General features: G+C 47.5%; 8 non-coding genes across 8 annotated transcripts; all 8 read right to left on the bottom strand.

Moving 5' to 3' along the window:
• Window positions 1-896: 896 nt before the first annotated feature.
• On the bottom strand, window positions 897-968 carry trnad-guc (transfer RNA aspartic acid (anticodon GUC)). The gene has a single exon. It is a non-coding gene; the product is annotated as a tRNA-Asp (tRNA).
• A 1,621-nt stretch (window positions 969-2,589) lies between these two features.
• trnad-guc (transfer RNA aspartic acid (anticodon GUC)) lies at window positions 2,590-2,661 on the bottom strand. The gene has a single exon. It is a non-coding gene; the product is annotated as a tRNA-Asp (tRNA).
• Window positions 2,662-4,282: 1,621 nt separating this feature from the next.
• Window positions 4,283-4,354, bottom strand: trnad-guc (transfer RNA aspartic acid (anticodon GUC)). The gene has a single exon. It is a non-coding gene; the product is annotated as a tRNA-Asp (tRNA).
• A 1,623-nt stretch (window positions 4,355-5,977) lies between these two features.
• Window positions 5,978-6,049, bottom strand: trnad-guc (transfer RNA aspartic acid (anticodon GUC)). Its single transcript has one exon. It is a non-coding gene; the product is annotated as a tRNA-Asp (tRNA).
• A 1,623-nt stretch (window positions 6,050-7,672) lies between these two features.
• On the bottom strand, window positions 7,673-7,744 carry trnad-guc (transfer RNA aspartic acid (anticodon GUC)). The gene has a single exon. It is a non-coding gene; the product is annotated as a tRNA-Asp (tRNA).
• A 1,623-nt stretch (window positions 7,745-9,367) lies between these two features.
• Window positions 9,368-9,439, bottom strand: trnad-guc (transfer RNA aspartic acid (anticodon GUC)). Its single transcript has one exon. It is a non-coding gene; the product is annotated as a tRNA-Asp (tRNA).
• Window positions 9,440-11,060: 1,621 nt separating this feature from the next.
• On the bottom strand, window positions 11,061-11,132 carry trnad-guc (transfer RNA aspartic acid (anticodon GUC)). Its single transcript has one exon. It is a non-coding gene; the product is annotated as a tRNA-Asp (tRNA).
• A 1,621-nt stretch (window positions 11,133-12,753) lies between these two features.
• Window positions 12,754-12,825, bottom strand: trnad-guc (transfer RNA aspartic acid (anticodon GUC)). The gene has a single exon. It is a non-coding gene; the product is annotated as a tRNA-Asp (tRNA).
• Between the last annotated feature and the right edge of the window lie 1,173 nt (window positions 12,826-13,998).

Here is a 13,998-nt window from a genome sequence, read left to right as displayed (position 1 = left end):
CAGCAACTGCAGTCCTCACTTGTGCCATTCGGCCCTTCAAGACAGCACCACCATTCAATATCATCATGACTGAACGTGGATCTGCATGGGTTTCTCTTCAGAAGGGTCGGTGTGGACTTGTCCGTCTGAATGGCCTGCTTCCACACTGTGGTGATTCTATGATGCCAACAGTGTAGGTTCAGTTCCTGCACGTGCAGCAGACCACAGTGAAGGTTCTGCTTTCTCAACCTTGCCTCTGTGTTGACCTACATGTTAACCCAGCCACTGGGCTTTGTCCTTCTATCGAGAAGAGCAGACAAAAATGCTTCTCAGATGACTTTGACTTTCCACTGTGGGTGTAGTACAGTCTGCCAGCAGCAGGGGATGGTGTTGCATCACCTTAATCGCAGGATCGGGTCCAATCTCTGAGGGGGACTGACCCCTTTTTGATGTGAGGGAGGGTGTAAAAAAACCTCACATTCATTTGTCGCTACCGGTTGCTTAAAGGTTTTCATTTGCACTCCGTTTGCGCGGGAGTTATAAGCCCACTGACGGGACGAAGTAACAAGAAAATCAGAATGGGAAACAGAAATTGCTGGAGAAAGTCAGCATCTGGAGTGGGGGTGAGAGTGGGGGAAGAACGCAGTCAACGTTTCTGGTCCAGTGACCATTCTTCAGGACGGCATTTTTCATTTGTCGTCAAAAAGCAGGCAGTCTCGAATGGGTGCCTGGATAGATGAAAGTGTAAGTTTGCCAGGGAGAGCAGAATTGAGACAATTTTCGGTTTTGTTTGTTGGTCAGATTGTTTACAAGAGCAGACTGCTCGGACATGTGAATGCACACCTTTGGAGCAAACGGGACTTGAATACGGCACTCCGGGGTTGAGAAATGGAGCTGACCCCTCAAAATGCCACCGACTCCCCGGCGGGGAATTGAACCCCGGTCTCCCGCGTGACAGGCGGGGATACTAACCACTATACTACCGAGGATTGGACGGCGTCGCCCTCTGTTTCATTGGTATTAGATAGAATGTTCTTATGTGAAATTTTGATTTGTTGTCAATTTGAACTCTTCTTTAGATCATTCTGCTACCTCTGTGGAGATGATTCAGATATTAGTTATTGTTGTTTTCATGTTTGAATATCTATCTGTAAAGTAATCCGCTGCTGCTGTAAAACAGCCATTTCGTTGTGTCCTACCATCTGTGTTCAACTTCGTCCACTGCTGATCCACGCGCTCTCATTACCTGCCTCCTACAAACTGGTTCACACGCTGGCCTGTAATACAACACAAATCCAACAGCCTGGCTTCAATTCCCACAGCCAAATGGACTCAGCATGAAAGATTCCCCTTTTCAAGCTCATCCCCTCAGGTTCAACTACCACCCATCGATCGCTCCCTCATCAGAGAGCAGTGCTCCTCGAGGACGGTGGTGACTTTACTGTACGCTGCATCAGCTCCACTGTCAACGTCGAAACACTTTGCCAACAATTTCTTGATGTTTATAAAATCATGAGGATGAACAGTTAATCGCAGGGTTACTTCCAACTCACGTCAATCTCTGAGCCATGCATTTAACATCGAAACATAGAAAATAAGTGCAGGGGTAGGCCATTCAGCCCTTCAATTCAGGCAGAATCCGAGGAGCAGGAAAATCAGGATGCTGTCTGACTTGCGTTGCTTTTCCAGCACCACTCTAATCGAGACTCTGATTTCCAGCAACTGCAGTCCTCACTTGTGCCATTCAGCCCTTCAAGACAGCACCACCATTCAATATCATCATGACTGAACGTGGATCTGCATGGGTTTCTCTTCAGAAGGGTCGGTGTGGACTTGTCCGTCTGAATGGCCTGCTTCCACACTGTGGTGATTCTATGATGCCAACAGTGTAGGTTCAGTTCCTGCACGTGCAGCAGACCACAGTGAAGGTTCTGCTTTCTCAACCTTGCCTCTGTGTTGACCTACATGTTAACCCAGCCACTGGGCTTTGTCCTTCTATCGAGAAGAGCAGACAAAAATGCTTCTCAGATGACTTTGACTTTCCACTGTGGGTGTAGTACAGTCTGCCAGCAGCAGGGGTTGGTGTTGCATCACCTTAATCGCAGGATCGGGTCCAATCTCTGAGGGGGACTGACCCCTTTTTGATGTGAGGGAGGGTGTAAAAAAACCTCACATTCATTTGTCGCTACCGGTTGCTTAAAGGTTTTCATTTGCACTCCGTTTGCGCGGGAGTTATAAGCCCACTGACGGGACGAAGTAACAAGAAAATCAGAATGGGAAACAGAAATTGCTGGAGAAAGTCAGCATCTGGAGTGGGGGTGAGAGTGGGGGAAGAACGCAGTCAACGTTTCTTCAGGACGCCATTCTTCAGGACGGCATTTTTCATTTGTCGTCAAAAAGCAGGAAGTCTCGAATGGGTGCCTGGATAGATGAAAGTGTAAGTTTGCCAGGGAGAGCAGAATTGAGACAATTTTCGGTTTTGTTTGTTGGTCAGATTGTTTACAAGAGCAGACTGCTCGGACATGTGAATGCACACCTTTGGAGCAAACGGGACTTGAATACGGCACTCCGGGGTTGAGAAATGGAGCTGACCCCTCAAAATGCCACCGACTCCCCGGCGGGGAATTGAACCCCGGTCTCCCGCGTGACAGGCGGGGATACTAACCACTATACTACCGAGGATTGGACGGCGTCGCCCTCTGTTTCATTGGTATTAGATAGAATGTTCTTATGTGAAATTTTGATTTGTTGTCAATTTGAACTCTTCTTTAGATCATTCTGCTACCTCTGTGGAGATGATTCAGATATTAGTTATTGTTGTTTTCATGTTTGAATATCTATCTGTAAAGTAATCCGCTGCTGCTGTAAAACAGCCATTTCGTTGTGTCCTACCATCTGTGTTCAACTTCGTCCACTGCTGATCCACGCGCTCTCATTACCTGCCTCCTACAAACTGGTTCACACGCTGGCCTGTAATACAACACAAATCCAACAGCCTGGCTTCAATTCCCACAGCCAAATGGACTCAGCATGAAAGATTCCCCTTTTCAAGCTCATCCCCTCAGGTTCAACTACCACCCATCGATCGCTCCCTCATCAGAGAGCAGTGCTCCTCGAGGACGGTGGTGACTTTACTGTACGCTGCATCAGCTCCACTGTCAACGTCGAAACACTTTGCCAACAATTTCTTGATGTTTATAAAATCATGAGGATGAACAGTTAATCGCAGGGTTACTTCCAACTCACGTCAATCTCTGAGCCATGCATTTAACATCGAAACATAGAAAATAAGTGCAGGGGTAGGCCATTCAGCCCTTCAATTCAGGCAGAATCCGAGGAGCAGGAAAATCAGGATGCTGTCTGACTTGCGTTGCTTTTCCAGCACCACTCTAATCGAGACTCTGATTTCCAGCAACTGCAGTCCTCACTTGTGCCATTCAGCCCTTCAAGACAGCACCACCATTCAATATCATCATGACTGAACGTGGATCTGCATGGGTTTCTCTTCAGAAGGGTCGGTGTGGACTTGTCCGTCTGAATGGCCTGCTTCCACACTGTGGTGATTCTATGATGCCAACAGTGTAGGTTCAGTTCCTGCACGTGCAGCAGACCACAGTGAAGGTTCTGCTTTCTCAACCTTGCCTCTGTGTTGACCTACATGTTAACCCAGCCACTGGGCTTTGTCCTTCTATCGAGAAGAGCAGACAAAAATGCTTCTCAGATGACTTTGACTTTCCACTGTGGGTGTAGTACAGTCTGCCAGCAGCAGGGGTTGGTGTTGCATCACCTTAATCGCAGGATCGGGTCCAATCTCTGAGGGGGACTGACCCCTTTTTGATGTGAGGGAGGGTGTAAAAAAACCTCACATTCATTTGTCGCTACCGGTTGCTTAAAGGTTTTCATTTGCACTCCGTTTGCGCGGGAGTTATAAGCCCACTGACGGGACGAAGTAACAAGAAAATCAGAATGGGAAACAGAAATTGCTGGAGAAAGTCAGCATCTGGAGTGGGGGTGAGAGTGGGGGAAGAACGCAGTCAACGTTTCTTCAGGACGCCATTCTTCAGGACGGCATTTTTCATTTGTCGTCAAAAAGCAGGAAGTCTCGAATGGGTGCCTGGATAGATGAAAGTGTAAGTTTGCCAGGGAGAGCAGAATTGAGACAATTTTCGGTTTTGTTTGTTGGTCAGATTGTTTACAAGAGCAGACTGCTCGGACATGTGAATGCACACCTTTGGAGCAAACGGGACTTGAATACGGCACTCCGGGGTTGAGAAATGGAGCTGACCCCTCAAAATGCCACCGACTCCCCGGCGGGGAATTGAACCCCGGTCTCCCGCGTGACAGGCGGGGATACTAACCACTATACTACCGAGGATTGGACGGCGTCGCCCTCTGTTTCATTGGTATTAGATAGAATGTTCTTATGTGAAATTTTGATTTGTTGTCAATTTGAATTCTTCTTTAGATCATTCTGCTACCTCCGTGGAGATGATTCAGATATTAGTTATTGTTGTTTTCATGTTTGAATATCTATCTGTAAAGTAATCCGCTGCTGCTGTAAAACAGCCATTTCGTTGTGTCCTACCATCTGTGTTCAACTTCGTCCACTGCTGATCCACGCGCTCTCATTACCTGCCTCCTACAAACTGGTTCACACGCTGGCCTGTAATACAACACAAATCCAACAGCCTGGCTTCAATTTCCACAGCCAAATGGACTCAGCATGAAAGATTCCCCTTTTCAAGCTCATCCCCTCAGGTTCAACTACCACCCATCGATCGCTCCCTCATCAGAGAGCAGTGCTCCTGGAGGACGGTGGTGACTTTACTGTATGCTGCATCAGCTCCACTGTCAACGTCGAAACACTTTGCCAACAATTTCTTGATGTTTATAAAATCATGAGGATGAACAGTTAATCGCAGGGTTACTTCCAACTCACGTCAATCTCTGAGCCATGCATTTAACATCGAAACATAGAAAATAAGTGCAGGGGTAGGCCATTCAGCCCTTCAATTCAGGCAGAATCCGAGGAGCAGGAAAATCAGGATGCTGTCTGACTTGCGTTGCTTTTCCAGCACCACTCTAATCGAGACTCTGATTTCCAGCAACTGCAGTCCTCACTTGTGCCATTCGGCCCTTCAAGACAGCACCACCATTCAATATCATCATGACTGAACGTGGATCTGCATGGGTTTCTCTTCAGAAGGGTCGGTGTGGACTTGTCCGTCTGAATGGCCTGCTTCCACACTGTGGTGATTCTATGATGCCAACAGTGTAGGTTCAGTTCCTGCACGTGCAGCAGACCACAGTGAAGGTTCTGCTTTCTCAACCTTGCCTCTGTGTTGACCTACATGTTAACCCAGCCACTGGGCTTTGTCCTTCTATCGAGAAGAGCAGACAAAAATGCTTCTCAGATGACTTTGACTTTCCACTGTGGGTGTAGTACAGTCTGCCAGCAGCAGGGGATGGTGTTGCATCACCTTAATCGCAGGATCGGGTCCAATCTCTGAGGGGGACTGACCCCTTTTTGATGTGAGGGAGGGTGTAAAAAAACCTCACATTCATTTGTCGCTACCGGTTGCTTAAAGGTTTTCATTTGCACTCCGTTTGCGCGGGAGTTATAAGCCCACTGACGGGACGAAGTAACAAGAAAATCCGAATGGGAAACAGAAATTGCTGGAGAAAGTCAGCATCTGGAGTGGGGGTGAGAGTGGGGGAAGAACGCAGTCAACGTTTCTGGTCCAGTGACCATTCTTCAGGACGGCATTTTTCATTTGTCGTCAAAAAGCAGGAAGTCTCGAATGGGTGCCTGGATAGATGAAAGTGTAAGTTTGCCAGGGAGAGCAGAATTGAGACAATTTTCGGTTTTGTTTGTTGGTCAGATTGTTTACAAGAGCAGACTGCTCGGACATGTGAATGCACACCTTTGGAGCAAACGGGACTTGAATACGGCACTCCGGGGTTGAGAAATGGAGCTGACCCCTCAAAATGCCACCGACTCCCCGGCGGGGAATTGAACCCCGGTCTCCCGCGTGACAGGCGGGGATACTAACCACTATACTACCGAGGATTGGACGGCGTCGCCCTCTGTTTCATTGGTATTAGATAGAATGTTCTTATGTGAAATTTTGATTTGTTGTCAATTTGAACTCTTCTTTAGATCATTCTGCTACCTCTGTGGAGATGATTCAGATATTAGTTATTGTTGTTTTCATGTTTGAATATCTATCTGTAAAGTAATCCGCTGCTGCTGTAAAACAGCCATTTCGTTGTGTCCTACCATCTGTGTTCAACTTCGTCCACTGCTGATCCACGCGCTCTCATTACCTGCCTCCTACAAACTGGTTCACACGCTGGCCTGTAATACAACACAAATCCAACAGCCTGGCTTCAATTCCCACAGCCAAATGGACTCAGCATGAAAGATTCCCCTTTTCAAGCTCATCCCCTCAGGTTCAACTACCACCCATCGATCGCTCCCTCATCAGAGAGCAGTGCTCCTCGAGGACGGTGGTGACTTTACTGTACGCTGCATCAGCTCCACTGTCAACGTCGAAACACTTTGCCAACAATTTCTTGATGTTTATAAAATCATGAGGATGAACAGTTAATCGCAGGGTTACTTCCAACTCACGTCAATCTCTGAGCCATGCATTTAACATCGAAACATAGAAAATAAGTGCAGGGGTAGGCCATTCAGCACTTCAATTCAGGCAGAATCCGAGGAGCAGGAAAATCAGGATGCTGTCTGACTTGCGTTGCTTTTCCAGCACCACTCTAATCGAGACTCTGATTTCCAGCAACTGCAGTCCTCACTTGTGCCATTCAGCCCTTCAAGACAGCACCACCATTCAATATCATCATGACTGAACGTGGATCTGCATGGGTTTCTCTTCAGAAGGGTCGGTGTGGACTTGTCCGTCTGAATGGCCTGCTTCCACACTGTGGTGATTCTATGATGCCAACAGTGTAGGTTCAGTTCCTGCACGTGCAGCAGACCACAGTGAAGGTTCTGCTTTCTCAACCTTGCCTCTGTGTTGACCTACATGTTAACCCAGCCACTGGGCTTTGTCCTTCTATCGAGAAGAGCAGACAAAAATGCTTCTCAGATGACTTTGACTTTCCACTGTGGGTGTAGTACAGTCTGCCAGCAGCAGGGGATGGTGTTGCATCACCTTAATCGCAGGATCGGGTCCAATCTCTGAGGGGGACTGACCCCTTTTTGATGTGAGGGAGGGTGTAAAAAAACCTCACATTCATTTGTCGCTACCGGTTGCTTAAAGGTTTTCATTTGCACTCCGTTTGCGCGGGAGTTATAAGCCCACTGACGGGACGAAGTAACAAGAAAATCAGAATGGGAAACAGAAATTGCTGGAGAAAGTCAGCATCTGGAGTGGGGGTGAGAGTGGGGGAAGAACGCAGTCAACGTTTCTGGTCCAGTGACCATTCTTCAGGACGGCATTTTTCATTTGTCGTCAAAAAGCAGGCAGTCTCGAATGGGTGCCTGGATAGATGAAAGTGTAAGTTTGCCAGGGAGAGCAGAATTGAGACAATTTTCGGTTTTGTTTGTTGGTCAGATTGTTTACAAGAGCAGACTGCTCGGACATGTGAATGCACACCTTTGGAGCAAACGGGACTTGAATACGGCACTCCGGGGTTGAGAAATGGAGCTGACCCCTCAAAATGCCACCGACTCCCCGGCGGGGAATTGAACCCCGGTCTCCCGCGTGACAGGCGGGGATACTAACCACTATACTACCGAGGATTGGACGGCGTCGCCCTCTGTTTCATTGGTATTAGATAGAATGTTCTTATGTGAAATTTTGATTTGTTGTCAATTTGAACTCTTCTTTAGATCATTCTGCTACCTCTGTGGAGATGATTCAGATATTAGTTATTGTTGTTTTCATGTTTGAATATCTATCTGTAAAGTAATCCGCTGCTGCTGTAAAACAGCCATTTCGTTGTGTCCTACCATCTGTGTTCAACTTCGTCCACTGCTGATCCACGCGCTCTCATTACCTGCCTCCTACAAACTGGTTCACACGCTGGCCTGTAATACAACACAAATCCAACAGCCTGGCTTCAATTCCCACAGCCAAATGGACTCAGCATGAAAGATTCCCCTTTTCAAGCTCATCCCCTCAGGTTCAACTACCACCCATCGATCGCTCCCTCATCAGAGAGCAGTGCTCCTCGAGGACGGTGGTGACTTTACTGTACGCTGCATCAGCTCCACTGTCAACGTCGAAACACTTTGCCAACAATTTCTTGATGTTTATAAAATCATGAGGATGAACAGTTAATCGCAGGGTTACTTCCAACTCACGTCAATCTCTGAGCCATGCATTTAACATCGAAACATAGAAAATAAGTGCAGGGGTAGGCCATTCAGCCCTTCAATTCAGGCAGAATCCGAGGAGCAGGAAAATCAGGATGCTGTCTGACTTGCGTTGCTTTTCCAGCACCACTCTAATCGAGACTCTGATTTCCAGCAACTGCAGTCCTCACTTGTGCCATTCAGCCCTTCAAGACAGCACCACCATTCAATATCATCATGACTGAACGTGGATCTGCATGGGTTTCTCTTCAGAAGGGTCGGTGTGGACTTGTCCGTCTGAATGGCCTGCTTCCACACTGTGGTGATTCTATGATGCCAACAGTGTAGGTTCAGTTCCTGCACGTGCAGCAGACCACAGTGAAGGTTCTGCTTTCTCAACCTTGCCTCTGTGTTGACCTACATGTTAACCCAGCCACTGGGCTTTGTCCTTCTATCGAGAAGAGCAGACAAAAATGCTTCTCAGATGACTTTGACTTTCCACTGTGGGTGTAGTACAGTCTGCCAGCAGCAGGGGATGGTGTTGCATCACCTTAATCGCAGGATCGGGTCCAATCTCTGAGGGGGACTGACCCCTTTTTGATGTGAGGGAGGGTGTAAAAAAACCTCACATTCATTTGTCGCTACCGGTTGCTTAAAGGTTTTCATTTGCACTCCGTTTGCGCGGGAGTTATAAGCCCACTGACGGGACGAAGTAACAAGAAAATCAGAATGGGAAACAGAAATTGCTGGAGAAAGTCAGCATCTGGAGTGGGGGTGAGAGTGGGGGAAGAACGCAGTCAACGTTTCTGGTCCAGTGACCATTCTTCAGGACGGCATTTTTCATTTGTCGTCAAAAAGCAGGCAGTCTCGAATGGGTGCCTGGATAGATGAAAGTGTAAGTTTGCCAGGGAGAGCAGAATTGAGACAATTTTCGGTTTTGTTTGTTGGTCAGATTGTTTACAAGAGCAGACTGCTCGGACATGTGAATGCACACCTTTGGAGCAAACGGGACTTGAATACGGCACTCCGGGGTTGAGAAATGGAGCTGACCCCTCAAAATGCCACCGACTCCCCGGCGGGGAATTGAACCCCGGTCTCCCGCGTGACAGACGGGGATACTAACCACTATACTACCGAGGATTGGACGGCGTCGCCCTCTGTTTCATTGGTATTAGATAGAATGTTCTTATGTGAAATTTTGATTTGTTGTCAATTTGAACTCTTCTTTAGATCATTCTGCTACCTCTGTGGAGATGATTCAGATATTAGTTATTGTTGTTTTCATGTTTGAATATCTATCTGTAAAGTAATCCGCTGCTGCTGTAAAACAGCCATTTCGTTGTGTCCTACCATCTGTGTTCAACTTCGTCCACTGCTGATCCACGCGCTCTCATTACCTGCCTCCTACAAACTGGTTCACACGCTGGCCTGTAATACAACACAAATCCAACAGCCTGGCTTCAATTCCCACAGCCAAATGGACTCAGCATGAAAGATTCCCCTTTTCAAGCTCATCCCCTCAGGTTCAACTACCACCCATCGATCGCTCCCTCATCAGAGAGCAGTGCTCCTCGAGGACGGTGGTGACTTTACTGTACGCTGCATCAGCTCCACTGTCAACGTCGAAACACTTTGCCAACAATTTCTTGATGTTTATAAAATCATGAGGATGAACAGTTAATCGCAGGGTTACTTCCAACTCACGTCAATCTCTGAGCCATGCATTTAACATCGAAACATAGAAAATAAGTGCAGGGGTAGGCCATTCAGCCCTTCAATTCAGGCAGAATCCGAGGAGCAGGAAAATCAGGATGCTGTCTGACTTGCGTTGCTTTTCCAGCACCACTCTAATCGAGACTCTGATTTCCAGCAACTGCAGTCCTCACTTGTGCCATTCAGCCCTTCAAGACAGCACCACCATTCAATATCATCATGACTGAACGTGGATCTGCATGGGTTTCTCTTCAGAAGGGTCGGTGTGGACTTGTCCGTCTGAATGGCCTGCTTCCACACTGTGGTGATTCTATGATGCCAACAGTGTAGGTTCAGTTCCTGCACGTGCAGCAGACCACAGTGAAGGTTCTGCTTTCTCAACCTTGCCTCTGTGTTGACCTACATGTTAACCCAGCCACTGGGCTTTGTCCTTCTATCGAGAAGAGCAGACAAAAATGCTTCTCAGATGACTTTGACTTTCCACTGTGGGTGTAGTACAGTCTGCCAGCAGCAGGGGATGGTGTTGCATCACCTTAATCGCAGGATCGGGTCCAATCTCTGAGGGGGACTGACCCCTTTTTGATGTGAGGGAGGGTGTAAAAAAACCTCACATTCATTTGTCGCTACCGGTTGCTTAAAGGTTTTCATTTGCACTCCGTTTGCGCGGGAGTTATAAGCCCACTGACGGGACGAAGTAACAAGAAAATCAGAATGGGAAACAGAAATTGCTGGAGAAAGTCAGCATCTGGAGTGGGGGTGAGAGTGGGGGAAGAACGCAGTCAACGTTTCTTCAGGACGCCATTCTTCAGGACGGCATTTTTCATTTGTCGTCAAAAAGCAGGAAGTCTCGAATGGGTGCCTGGATAGATGAAAGTGTAAGTTTGCCAGGGAGAGCAGAATTGAGACAATTTTCGGTTTTGTTTGTTGGTCAGATTGTTTACAAGAGCAGACTGCTCGGACATGTGAATGCACACCTTTGGAGCAAACGGGACTTGAATACGGCACTCCGGGGTTGAGAAATGGAGCTGACCCCTCAAAATGCCACCGACTCCCCGGCGGGGAATTGAACCCCGGTCTCCCGCGTGACAGGCGGGGATACTAACCACTATACTACCGAGGATTGGACGGCGTCGCCCTCTGTTTCATTGGTATTAGATAGAATGTTCTTTTGTGAAATTTTGATTTGTTGTCAATTTGAATTCTTCTTTAGATCATTCTGCTACCTCTGTGGAGATGATTCAGATATTAGTTATTGTTGTTTTCATGTTTGAATATCTATCTGTAAAGTAATCCGCTGCTGCTGTAAAACAGCCATTTCGTTGTGTCCTACCATCTGTGTTGAACTTCGTCCACTGCTGATCCACGCGCTCTCATTACCTGCCTCCTACAAACTGGTTCACACGCTGGCCTGTAATACAACACAAATCCAACAGCCTGGCTTCAATTCCCACAGCCAAATGGACTCAGCATGAAAGATTCCCCTTTTCAAGCTCATCCCCTCAGGTTCAACTACCACCCATCGATCGCTCCCTCATCAGAGAGCAGTGCTCCTGGAGGACGGTGCTGACTTTACTGTACGCTGCATCAGCTCCACTGTCAACGTCGAAACACTTTGCCAACAATTTCTTGATGTTTATAAAATCATGAGGATGAACAGTTAATCGCAGGGTTACTTCCAACTCACGTCAATCTCTGAGCCATGCATTTAACATCGAAACATAGAAAATAAGTGCAGGGGTAGGCCATTCAGCCCTTCAATTCAGGCAGAATCCGAGGAGCAGGAAAATCAGGATGCTGTCTGACTTGCGTTGCTTTTCCAGCACCACTCTAATCGAGACTCTGATTTCCAGCAACTGCAGTCCTCACTTGTGCCATTCAGCCCTTCAAGACAGCACCACCATTCAATATCATCATGACTGAACGTGGATCTGCATGGGTTTCTCTTCAGAAGGGTCGGTGTGGACTTGTCCGTCTGAATGGCCTGCTTCCACACTGTGGTGATTCTATGATGCCAACAGTGTAGGTTTAGTTCCTGCACGTGCAGCAGACCACAGTGAAGGTTCTGCTTTCTCAACCTTGCCTCTGTGTTGACCTACATGTTAACCCAGCCACTGGGCTTTGTCCTTCTATCGAGAAGAGCAGACAAAAATGCTTCTCAGATGACTTTGACTTTCCACTGTGGGTGTAGTACAGTCTGCCAGCAGCAGGGGATGGTGTTGCATCACCTTAATCGCAGGATCGGGTCCAATCTCTGAGGGGGACTGACCCCTTTTTGATGTGAGGGAGGGTGTAAAAAAACCTCACATTCATTTGTCGCTACCGGTTGCTTAAAGGTTTTCATTTGCACTCCGTTTGCGCGGGAGTTATAAGCCCACTGACGGGACGAAGTAACAAGAAAATCAGAATGGGAAACAGAAATTGCTGGAGAAAGTCAGCATCTGGAGTGGGGGTGAGAGTGGGGGAAGAACGCAGTCAACGTTTCTTCAGGACGCCATTCTTCAGGACGGCATTTTTCATTTGTCGTCAAAAAGCAGGAAGTCTCGAATGGGTGCCTGGATAGATGAAAGTGTAAGTTTGCCAGGGAGAGCAGAATTGAGACAATTTTCGGTTTTGTTTGTTGGTCAGATTGTTTACAAGAGCAGACTGCTCGGACATGTGAATGCACACCTTTGGAGCAAACGGGACTTGAATACGGCACTCCGGGGTTGAGAAATGGAGCTGACCCCTCAAAATGCCACCGACTCCCCGGCGGGGAATTGAACCCCGGTCTCCCGCGTGACAGGCGGGGATACTAACCACTATACTACCGAGGATTGGACGGCGTCGCCCTCTGTTTCATTGGTATTAGATAGAATGTTCTTATGTGAAATTTTGATTTGTTGTCAATTTGAATTCTTCTTTAGATCATTCTGCTACCTCTGTGGAGATGATTCAGATATTAGTTATTGTTGTTTTCATGTTTGAATATCTATCTGTAAAGTAATCCGCTGCTGCTGTAAAACAGCCATTTCCTTGTGTCCTACCATCTGTGTTCAACTTCGTCCACTGCTGATCCACGCGCTCTCATTACCTGCCTCCTACAAACTGGTTCACACGCTGGCCTGTAATACAACACAAATCCAACAGCCTGGCTTCAATTCCCACAGCCAAATGGACTCAGCATGAAAGATTCCCCTTTTCAAGCTCATCCCCTCAGGTTCAACTACCACCCATCGATCGCTCCCTCATCAGAGAGCAGTGCTCCTGGAGGACGGTGGTGACTTTACTGTATGCTGCATCAGCTCCACTGTCAACGTCGAAACACTTTGCCAACAATTTCTTGATGTTTATAAAATCATGAGGATGAACAGTTAATCGCAGGGTTACTTCCAACTCACGTCAATCTCTGAGCCATGCATTTAACATCGAAACATAGAAAATAAGTGCAGGGGTAGGCCATTCAGCCCTTCAATTCAGGCAGAATCCGAGGAGCAGGAAAATCAGGATGCTGTCTGACTTGCGTTGCTTTTCCAGCACCACTCTAATCGAGACTCTGATTTCCAGCAACTGCAGTCCTCACTTGTGCCATTCAGCCCTTCAAGACAGCACCACCATTCAATATCATCATGACTGAACGTGGATCTGCATGGGTTTCTCTTCAGAAGGGTCGGTGTGGACTTGTCCGTCTGAATGGCCTGCTTCCACACTGTGGTGATTCTATGATGCCAACAGTGTAGGTTCAGTTCCTGCACGTGCAGCAGACCACAGTGAAGGTTCTGCTTTCTCAACCTTGCCTCTGTGTTGACCTACATGTTAACCCAGCCACTGGGCTTTGTCCTTCTATCGAGAAGAGCAGACAAAAATGCTTCTCAGATGACTTTGACTTTCCACTGTGGGTGTAGTACAGTCTGCCAGCAGCAGGGGATGGTGTTGCATCACCTTAATCGCAGGATCGGGTCCAATCTCTGAGGGGGACTGACCCCTTTTTGATGTGAGGGAGGGTGTAA

This window comes from Chiloscyllium plagiosum, unplaced genomic scaffold, assembly GCF_037043375.1.
Source record: "Chiloscyllium plagiosum isolate Xiang-an unplaced genomic scaffold, Cpla_swu_hap1 HiC_scaffold_35, whole genome shotgun sequence".
NCBI lineage: Eukaryota > Metazoa > Chordata > Chondrichthyes > Orectolobiformes > Hemiscylliidae > Chiloscyllium > Chiloscyllium plagiosum.
Note: the sequence above shows the minus strand (reverse complement) of the source record. Positions and strands in the feature narration are given on the sequence as shown.